The sequence below is a fragment of the Macrotis lagotis genome, chromosome 1 (assembly GCF_037893015.1).
Source record: "Macrotis lagotis isolate mMagLag1 chromosome 1, bilby.v1.9.chrom.fasta, whole genome shotgun sequence".
Lineage (NCBI taxonomy): Eukaryota > Metazoa > Chordata > Mammalia > Peramelemorphia > Peramelidae > Macrotis > Macrotis lagotis.
The window spans coordinates 335,933,976-335,945,121 of NC_133658.1; the positions used below are offsets into that span (position 1 = coordinate 335,933,976).

At 36.7% G+C, this 11,146-nt stretch overlaps 1 long non-coding RNA gene across 5 annotated transcripts in view; it reads left to right on the plus strand.

The window, feature by feature from the left end:
* The window catches only part of LOC141505678 (uncharacterized), an 83,631-nt gene extending 72,801 nt beyond the window's left edge, over positions 1-10,830 (plus strand). For all 5 annotated transcript variants that reach the window (XR_012473668.1, XR_012473667.1, XR_012473666.1 and 2 more), the window contains 2 exons: positions 151-277; positions 8,726-10,830. This is a non-coding gene — a long non-coding RNA (uncharacterized LOC141505678). The remainder of the gene's footprint in view (positions 1-150; positions 278-8,725) is intronic.
* Positions 10,831-11,146: the final 316 nt, after the last annotated feature.

Here is an 11,146-nt window from a genome sequence, read left to right on the forward strand (position 1 = left end):
ATTCTCATTTTGTAATTGCCCAGTTGATGATCTGAGAGATTTATTTTCCTTTTGTGTTTGTCCAATTGTACTTTCTAATGTTGTGCTTTCTTGTTGCAAGTTATTAATTGTCTCTCCCAAATTCTTAACCTCCTTCCTTATTTCTTCAAGGAAGTCTTTGTGTGCTGGAGACCAGACTGTATTCTCCTCAGAGGTTCCAGGTCTCTCTGAGTTGGGGTCTTTCCCTTCCAGGAATTTTTATATGGATCCACCTTTCCACTGACCCTTCTTAATTATGGTAAGACCTTGAGTTGGGGGGGGGGGGGGGCTGGTTCACCTGGGCTTGTGATCGCTAAATGCTTTACTGAGTCCAGTTTCTCTGGCTGGCCAGTAGGAGTTGCTGGTTGCTTTCTCTGGAGTGTCTGTGACCTTGGTTGAGAGGCCTTCTCCCTTTACATGAAGGGAGAAGTTGGAGCTATTGAATTCTTTTGCCTTCAATCAATGGTGGTGCTTACCCTTGCCTGAGGTCATTCCTCAGCTGGCCTGGTTCTTCTGCTCACACACCTGGGCCTGAGGCAGAAGTAGTTGGCATTTGTTTCTTTGGGAAGAGGCCCCACTGCAATGGAGGCATGGACTCAGAGTTTCCCAGACCTGAGGATCCCAGGGATGGTGTCCACAGCTTTTCTGCACCAGATCTCTCCCCCCAGCCTGGTCCCCAAGCTCCCGGGTGACAGCACCAACACCAGCACCTCTACTTCCCCACGGACCCAAGCCCCTTTTGTCCAGCCCCACCACTGATCCAGCACATCAGGCTCTCCTGCCCGCAGACTCCAGGTTCCAACTCAGCTGTTAATCTGGCTGATCCTGGGCTGATCCTCCCTCTGAGCCCAGACTCACCCGCCCTAATTTGGCGAAAGCTGCTGCAGGAGACAAATCCTGAGGTAGATGTTCTTTCTCCTGGCTTTTCTTTCTGGGATTTGTGGGTTGGATTTATTTTAAGAGGTTTTTTTCATATGATAGATGGGGAAGAGATCAGGAGACTTTAGAACTTTGCCTGTCTTTTCTCCACCATCTTGGCCTGGACTATAAGTTAATTTTTAAAGTCTAAATATGACTACTTAAATTTCTCTCCATCTCTCTGTCTCTCTGTCTCTCTTTCTCTCAGTGTGTGTGTAGGTGTCTGTCTATCTGTCTCTGTCTCTGTCTCTTTTTGACTCTTTGATGTTCCTTTCAGTGAGATTATCCCTTCAGGTATCTTCTTCTTTCTCAAGTTGTGTAACATTTTTTTCTACTTGTCTAACCATTTCTTCTCAAACTCTTTCCTACCTCATCTTCTATCTCAGGCATATCTTAGCCAGATTATCCAACTCAGCCCTCAGGGACTCTTTTTTCTTAGAATTACAGATATATATATAATATTCAGGGACATTTGATATGAGAACTTGATACCCTCATTATCAATTTGCTCATCTACCTCTGATGTTCATTTCTCCCCCAATTCTTACCTGTGATTCCTAATAGCAGTAACATGAGTAGTGGACACAATTGTCTAAAACTACTTTGGCAGATCAGCTAAACCAGGTTGAGGATAATTTACAGACCTCAAACCCTTTTGTGAAATAGGGCATATGTACCCTAAGCATTTAAAGGTCTTACTTGGTGGAATGGGTGGATGAGATTGGTTGGCTGATTGGTTCTTGCCCTTCATTATTGAAGAAGACCAAAACAACATCACTATGCTTGAGATAAATTACAGTGTGTCTTACTGTGGCTGAGCAGACCAATACAAACTTGGAATTTCTATCAAAGTTCAGGAACAAATAGTCCATGTGAAGACCTAGGTAGGTACTCTAAACTTATGTATGCCATGTTTCCTTTGTGAGCTGCTGCAATTCTACCTTCTTTATTGAGTGCAGCACCCTCATTGATAAGGGGCATGCCATGGTGAGTGGTTCTTTTCCAGTTTCTCCCATGCTGTACAATCAATTCTAAAGTTCTTCAATGAAACCTTCCGGGTATCTTGGTATCACTGTTTTTTGACCCCACTGTGAGTGCTTGCCCTGTGTGAGTGTTCCATAAAATAGTTTTTTGGCAAGTGAACATCTGGCATTCTAACAACTTGTGCAGGCCATTGTAATTGCACTCTCTGTAGTAATCTTGGAATTTGAGGTAATTTAGTTTGAGAAAGTACCTCAGTGTCTGGTATCTTTTCCTACCAAGTGAGTTTCAGAATCTTCCTAAGACAATTTAAATGGAAGCAATTCAATTTCCTGATATGGTGCTGGTAAACTGTCCAGGTTTCACAGGCATACAACAATGAGGTCAGCACAATGGCTCTGTAGACCTTCAGTTTGGTAGTCAGTCTGAAATCTTTTCTCTTCCACACTTTCTCCTGAGTACAGAGCTAGCTCTGGCAATACATGTGTCAACCTCATTGTCAATGTGTGCTTCCTTTTAAAGGACACTGCCAAGGTAACTGAACTTGTTCACAGAATTCATAATTTCTCCATTCCCTGAAATTGATATATGGATGGTGTGGTGCTGGCTAAGAGAGCACCTCTGTTTTATTGATGCCAATTGTTAGACCAAAATTGGTACAAGTAGCAGAGAATCGATCCATACTTTGTTGCATCTCAACTTCAGAAGCTGCATTGAGCACAATCATCTGCACACAAAATATCATGCACCAACACTCCTACACTTTGGTTTTGGCTTCTAGTCTGTTCAAGTAGAAGAATTTTTCCATCAGTACAGTAGCTAAATTTGAGATCATATTAACCCTCAGTGAAGGCATTTGATAACATGGGAGCAATGACACATTCTTGTTTCACTCCATTTGTGACTGGGAAATCTCAAGAGCATTGTCCACTATCCTGAACCTGGGCATGCCATCATGAAATTGATGTACAATAAAGATGAATTCCTCCAGGCAATCAAATTTTGACATAATTTTCCATAAACCCTCATTACTGATGGTATCAAAGGCCATTTTTAGACCTCTAAAACTTCTAGTCATTTTTCCTGGAATTGTTGGACAGCAAACACCATATTGCCTGCTCCTCAGCCCTTTCTGAAGCCACACTGGCTCTCAGGGAGGTGACTATCTTCCAGGTGAAGGATCAAGCTATTGAGAAGGACCCAATCAATAATCTTATCAGCAATGACTAAAAGAGAAATACTCCTGTGATTGTCACAGGATAATCTATTCCTGTTATCTTTATAGAGATAGACAATGGAGGTATCCTTGAATTCTTAGGGGTACCCTCTTCATTCCTTATCACCTGGAAAATTTCAGTCAGTTTTTGAATGAGCATTGGACTCCCCATTCTGTATACCACAGATGGAATAGTATCAGCACCATATGCTTTGACACTTGAAAGGAGCCTAATGGCATTCAAAACCTCTTTATCAGTGGTAGCACCAGCCCTGAAGTCAAAAGGTTCCAAATTCAAATCTAGACTCAGCCACTTGATATTTAACTAATTGTATGAATTGAGCAAGTCACTTAATCCCATTGCCTTGCAAAAAAAGAGAAAGTAGTAACTTTAATGCTGGATAGTTGACAACATGGATGAGAACAATTTTTCCAATGGCCATGAATGTGACTGAAGCAGGATTTATGGAGGGCTTAGATCTTGATCAGATATGAAAAATGCCAAGGTCATTCACTGCCTCCTTGGCCTTCATCAGTATTCCTGAGTTTTGCCTTGCCACTGGAATTCGATGACTCTGAAAGGTCAATGACTTTATGCAATTCTACCTCACTTAAATACAATTCATGCAAAAGTCAAGACATCAACCTACAATGTCATCGATCCACTTTGAAAATGAAGAAAAAATAATATTCATTCTTCTAATCTGTGTTACCACAACAACCACGATTTCCTAGACGATCCTTAAGTATGTCAAAACCACTATAAACATTTTAAATCACATAATCTTTCTAGGAAACCTGCTCATTTTCTTAAAAAAAAAAAAAAAAACCTTTTTTCTCCTGAGAGTAAAACCATTCTACCTGTTACCCATGTTCATGACCTTGGTATCATCCTTAATTCTTCCCTCTCATCTACAATATCTACCTCCATATTTGTCTTATTCTTCCTATTCTCTCCATAAAGTATTACTACTTTTCCTTATAAAATTATGACCTATTGTCAGACCTATTGCAGCTTTTTAGTCATTCCTTGTGTCTGACTCTTTGTGATCCCATGGTGTTTTCATTGCAAAGGTATTGTGGTGGTTTAGATTTCCTTTTCCACTTAATGGGAAAAGAGATTAAGTGATTCACTCAAGTTCACTTAGCTAGTATCTGAGACTAGATTTGAATTTAGATCTTCCTGACTCCAGGACCAATGCTCTATCAACTATGTCACTGATTTGTCAATTGCAATCTCCTAATATTATCTCTGGTTTTTATTTCCTTCCAGTTTATGCTATGTATACCTTTCAGAATCAAATTCCTAATGTCTGGTTATAAACCTCCCCTTTCTTCACTTGTTTCCTATTGTTCTATAGAGTGGAAAGAAAACTTTGAAGTTGGAAACACGATGACTACTTGGACTACCTAGGGTCAGATTAGAGATCTACCAATTATTTACCTGTATGACTTTTGTAGCAGGTGAAAGATTAAATGACTGAGAAAACAAAGATTCAATCTTCTGAGCATTGATATTTATTAAACAATTTAAGGTAAACATCTAATAAACCAAGTCCAGACTGCCTCAGCAGAGGCCTGGAGTCCAAAACAGGGAGATACAAACTTTTATACATTAAAAACAATTAATCAAATAAGACCAATTAATTAAAAGAAAGCAATACAAACTTAGTTAATTGAAAGATTAGGCACTTTCCAAGTTGGAAAGGAGAGAGCAACAAGTAAAATTCCCAGAATTCAGAAAAAGAGATGAACAACTACCCACAAGTGTCTGTGAACAATCAAAGGAATATGGAAACTATAACTAATTTAATGATATGAGGCCAGTTTTCAGATAAGATATATAGGCTGCTTGAGATGTACATTTCTCTTGTACATTTGTACAAGAGAAAACTCCTTTCATCAATATTAGGATTTGAAAGGGTTTATGATTAGCATAGCTAGGTTCTTAATTAAAGGTCTCTAAGCAGCAAGTAGAGGTTGTCTAGCTTTCAATATACACTAGTTTGAAACAATGAAATAAGATTTCCTTCCAATTCCTGCAATTAGGTAAAGTTTTATCACAAAACAGAACCTAGACTAGACATAATTGAAAAGAAAGGGAACTGAACTAACTCCAGAAATGAGGCATAAGACAGACTTGATGTAGTTCCCCCAATAGGCACCACCATTTGCTTCTCTAGTTCCTCACTTCCTTTGTCTCATGCAACTGACTTAACCCTTAGGGTCTTGGTTTTTCTTATCAGTTAAATAAAAAGTTTGGACAGTTTGACCTCATAGATTCCTCCCAGCTCTAAATCTACGAGCTTATAAACTTCTGGGATAAATAGGATCTCCTCAGTGAGACATTGAAGATTATTCATAATATGACTCCCACTTTTTCCCATCTGTTTTAAACACCATGGATTCTGGGTCATAGAAAAATACTATGATCAAGGATGTTTTTTTAATTTTTGAAAGTGTCAAGAATAACTATTCATATTTATGCTTTCCACTTGGTTTAACTTTGAACTAAAATTTGCCAAATTCCTGGAGGCAGTTATCTTTCTTGGCTAGACTTAGGAAGTGAGAAATTCTAGGAAATAACTGGCCTTAAGAGAGTAGAAAAGTAGCCTGCATATCATGGAAGAAGCAAAGGAATGTTCCTTATCACAATTTTCATGAGACCACTCCAGGACTAACATAGAATCAGAGAATCCAGCTACATTTTCCCAAGACTACAATGTGAATTGACATAAACAGTGCATTGGAGTCAGAACATATGAGTTCCAATTCAAGATGGACATATTTGATTATAACATGACCATATTCAATTCTCAGCCTTTCATGCCCCATCTGTAAAACCGCTAAATTATCCTTGGATTCTGGGCAGCTAAGTGGCACAGTGAATAGATAGAATGCCAGACCTGGAGTCAATAAGACTCATTTTCACTAATTCAAATTCAAGTACAAAGAGGAAAAAATACTAATGATTATTTACAGAACAAGGCCTATTATGTGCAAATTCCTCTTTTAGATACCAAGTAAGAATTTAAAAAATATATAACATGGGATCTCAGGGTCTCAAAGAGTTCCCAATCTAATTGAGAAGAGGAAATGTAGTCAGAAGAGCCAAGAACTAGATTTTAATCTAGGTCTAGCTGCACAGTGTAATGTGAAGAAAATCAGTTTTCTTCTCTAGATGTCAATTTGCCCATCTATAAAATTATAATATTGAGCAAAATGGTTTCTAGGAACCTCTTGAAAGCAAAGCTGATATCCTATATTTTACAGAATCTAACTGGTGAGATATGCTTTTAAAGAATTTCTATTCTACTATTTTATATCAGAATACTTAATTGTATAATTTTGTGCATATATACATACTTTTATACAAGTACTTGAAATCTTGAGAACTTTGGACTTGTTAGTTTTGGCAATCATTTACCCAGGTAAAATGTACCCAATGACTCATTCTCTGAAAGAACTTTCATTGTAAACAGGAAAATAAATTATTGAGAAATACAGTGTCTTAGAGTAAAATTGGGAACAATACAAGTTGTATTAAATTTGACTTGTTCAAATGAACCATTCTTCTACAGAATGCACTGGATTGCAAATTTTTGCTTGAGTAACTTACTTTTAAAAATTCTAAAAGTAATGCATAGTCAAAGGGATACCTACAAAAAGAAACATAAATAGAACATATTCTCTCCATGTCATAGAATAAAAGCAAGACCATGCCTCTCAAAGCAAGAATCTAAAAAAGGCAGCAAGAAAAATTCTGCATTTGTTCTATGTTTGGCTCTTTGTCTGTGTGTGTGTGTGTGTGTGTGTGTCTGTGTGTCTGTGTGTCTGTGTGTTTGTGTGTGTGTGTGTGTGTGTGTGTGATTACCAGAATGTACTCTCAAAGTTGGATATATAGGTGAGAGATTAGCTTCTAAAAGTTAAAAGTTGGGTGGTTTTCCTGCACTATCTGGTAATTTTTATAATGCCATATGTTCTCTTCTCCTACTTCTCTTATTCTAGTCCTCTTATGTACTCTCACCTGCAAAGTCACATGGTCATCCTAGGCCATGAGATTCATGCTTACTCAGAATTTGATAGCCTAGGTATAAATGTCCTCAAACCAGATACTTTTTTCTGCTATTTAGGAAGTTATTCAAGTTATTGATATAATCAAAATCATGAGAATTTTTTTTATTAAGATTAGTCCTTGGTTGAGGTGAAGAGTTGGGGAGAACACAGCAGTTTGAACTAAGGTACAAAGCTCTGTCCTATTTAGTTTTGTAGATTCTAAGTTATTACCTGGCTTTCTCCAATACCATTACATCATAAACAATCACTTAATAGACCTGAATTGAAAAGAGGTTATGTTCAATCATAGTTTTATATGTAATAATTTGGGAATTAAGAACAATTTAAGGAGAGAAGTTGGCTAAAAATGCATCGAAGCCTCAGCAAAAAAGGAAAATATAGAGGTTGTCGAAATTTTCCTGTTTTCTCCCTGATCTCAGAATAACAACCTACAACAAAGCTAGTACATTCCAGTCACACTCATTAGAGATTCTTTTTTCTCTAACAATTGAACAATTTGACTATTTTTGCCACACCTGGAATGTTCAGTGTCTGGTTTTGAAGTTTGAATAGTTAAATTAATTTTGCTTCTTTGTCTATTTTTCTCTCCATGTGTCTCTAACTCTATTTCTCTTTGTTCTCTCTAACTGTCCTTGTCTCTGACAAAGTCCAAAGAAGACTCCCATGTGTCTTTTTGCCTCTTCATCTATCTCTATTTCAATCCCTACCTCTCTTAGCCTCTATCTCTATATGTCTGTCTCTATGTTTTTCTCTGAGTTTCTATGTCACTCTTTGTCTATCTTGGTTGCTGTCTTTTTCTGGATCTGCCTCTAAGTATATGTCTTTCCTCTCTTTCTGTATCTTCCTCCCTTCAACATCTCCTTTTCCTGCACCTGTGTGTATCTGTCATTATTCTATTGTCACCACACTTGCTCCTCTAGAAATCGGGAATATCCCTCTTCTTTCCATCTCAAAGGAGAGAAGAAAACACCCCTCTATGATTGGAACTAAAATTCCCCAAATTCAGTTAAGTTGAAAAATACCAGTTTCAGGGAAATTCCTAATCCTAATATACCTATGATGTGTATTTATCCATGTGTATATATTAAAACTTACTTTAAACAGAAGTAATATTTGCCCTATCCAATCTACTCTTTTTCTAATTTTTTTGTAAGCAACATTCTTTTTTATTTTCTATATATGTGAGTTAGTTGTACAAAAGATCATTTTGGAGCTACTCAAGATTATTTTTTCTCCATGACTAAGAAAATAAACTTTAAAAGGAAAAGATTGATACCCTTTGAGGACATTTTGTGGAAAGTTTTCTGTCAGAAATTTATAGACCCAGTAATTGAACTTGGTTTATGAGGTACAGCATTTCTTAATCCTGTTTTGATCTCAGATAGATTGAGGTTTCAGAATTCTTATTTTGAAGCAGTATTTTCAATCATTTTTTAGATGTGTCCAACTTTTCATGATTCCATTTGGGATTTTCTTGGTAACGATATCAGAATGGTATGCCACTTCCTTCTCCAGATTACATTACAGATGAAGAAAATGAGGCAAAGTTAAGTGACTTGTCCAGGAACACACAGAAAATATTGGAGATCAAATCTGAACTCACATTTTCCTGGCTCCAGGTCCAGTGTTCTATCTATTATATCACCTAGTGGTCCCTTGATTGAGTACATCTTCATGCTATTGAGGAAAAATAATAGTCATCACATGAGGGCTGTCCTCCTTCAAATAAGGTAAATAACAAGGACTTTAGAGAAGTCCTGAAATCTTCAAATCTTCCATTTCTTTCCTACTAGAAAATAGTGATGGAATTAATTCAGAGTTTGACCTCAATGTGTCTTCCACATAATTTTCCAAATGAAACTTTCCAATTCTATGTCTACAACTATAAGGTGTCTTCTTGCTATAACATCCTATTTTTGCAAAAGCAAAGTGTTAGAAATAAACCAGCAGGACAAATCATTCAGTAGAAAAATAATCATGTTTTCAGTGGTATTCTTATTTTCCCCAATAAACTTTAGTCATGTTCCACAAGATGTCTATGGAAATAAACACATAGCTGTGCCATATAGGATCCATATGGTAAGCAAGATTAAGCTCTAGAATATTTTTAAAAGTCAAATAGAAGGAGGAGTTTCTCCAGGAGGGCAACATCCTCAGGTCACAGGGCCACCCAAAATATGGATTCATAACCTTATTGGCTCTCAGGGAAGCTCCTGTGTTCCTAGTATCCCACCTCTTCCTGCTCCCTGATCTTCCCAATTGACCACAGTAGATGTGGTCAGAAAAATGTTTATTATGACATTCAACTTCAGGGCCACAGGATCACTGGTACCACTGGCTTCTTTCCCTCTCTAACTCCCTTTGGTTAGAATGCCCTATGATTGGGGGAAGAGGGAGGAGAGAGAAAGGATGATATGAGACAACCTCCAAGGTGAGGACATTGTGTTATCTTTGCTGACAGCATCTTGTGCCTACTGCCCTCTAGTGGTGCTTTTCAGTACTTCTATTTTTACTGCTGGTAATGGTCTATGTTTTCTTCTTTAAGTATCTAATACTTTTCCCTAGGCTAATAAGATTATAGAGCTTGAAGTAAACCTTAGAGATTATTTAATTTATATCTCTCTTTTTATAGATGTGTTAGCCTTATGTACAAACCAATATGTGCTCTAATTAGACAGAAGAGATGCAGGAATAGAACTTTATAGAATAAGCTTAGATTAGTTGGAGGGATACACAGAAATACATGTTAACCCAATAGTCTCCAAAAACTGAGAATATAATATGTTGTGTGTCTTGGATGAGCATCCTGATGATGCATTTAATGCCTAGGACCCAGGGAACTGGATATATGTTAGAGTTCATCTAAAAGCAACTGAGAATATAAATCATCAATTGGTTCTACACCCCAAAAACTAAGCAACTTTCTTACCCATGTTGTTTATGAGAAAAAAAAAATACTCACAAAAGCAATATCAGCTATGTCATTTCTCGTAGTGATGATTGGTGAGTCTCAAAATCTCATTCAAATATGTGATGTCATTCTCATATAGTTTCATATATATCAGAAACAGTGATCCCAAAAGCACTAGGAAAAGTGGTCGTCTCCTCTTTATGACTATGCACAACTAGAAATAAAAAAAAAATTAGATGGTACATCATTATAGGATCTATATAGCTATAACAAAAGCTAACATTTTTAAATGTTTTCGAAATGATTCACATATATTAACTCATTTAAGGTTCACAACAGCCCTGTGAAATAAATTATATTCTTATTTACAAATGAGGAAACAGAAAGCAAGAAAGGTTAGAGAAATTTTCCAGAATCACATAGGTAGTATTTGAAGCAAAATTTCTTCTCATCTGTCTGTCTTTATGTCTGTCTGTTGGGTGGTCAGTCTATTTATTTATCTATCTATCTATGCAAATCTGCCTTTCTACTACCTAGCTACCTACTTATCTAGGTATCTAAACAGCTGACTAAGAAGCCATCTATTTGTAGTGAAAGAAAAAGATAGTGACATAAAAAAACTAACTGAATAATAGCATGCATGTGTGTTTTGTGCTTGTGTGTGTATATATGTTATATATATTCACATTTATGTAAACATTGTCTTTTGAAATTTATATATTCTTATATATGCATTGTATATTCATATGTATATATTTATATTTATATATACACACATTGGATATTTTATATACAAGTATGGAAACTAGCAACTGTCATATAATAGGAAGCAGTAAAAGAATTAATAAGCCGTTTATCATTCCATAAAAAAGATTTACTGATTATGTCTTGATTTGTCCCTAATGGTGATAACTCCTGGTTATTATAAATGAAGAAATTGGTAATTCTTCTTAGACAAACACATAACTATGAGGCATATAATATAGTCCATGACCATAAATGAAGATCCTAAGATCTAGGAATGA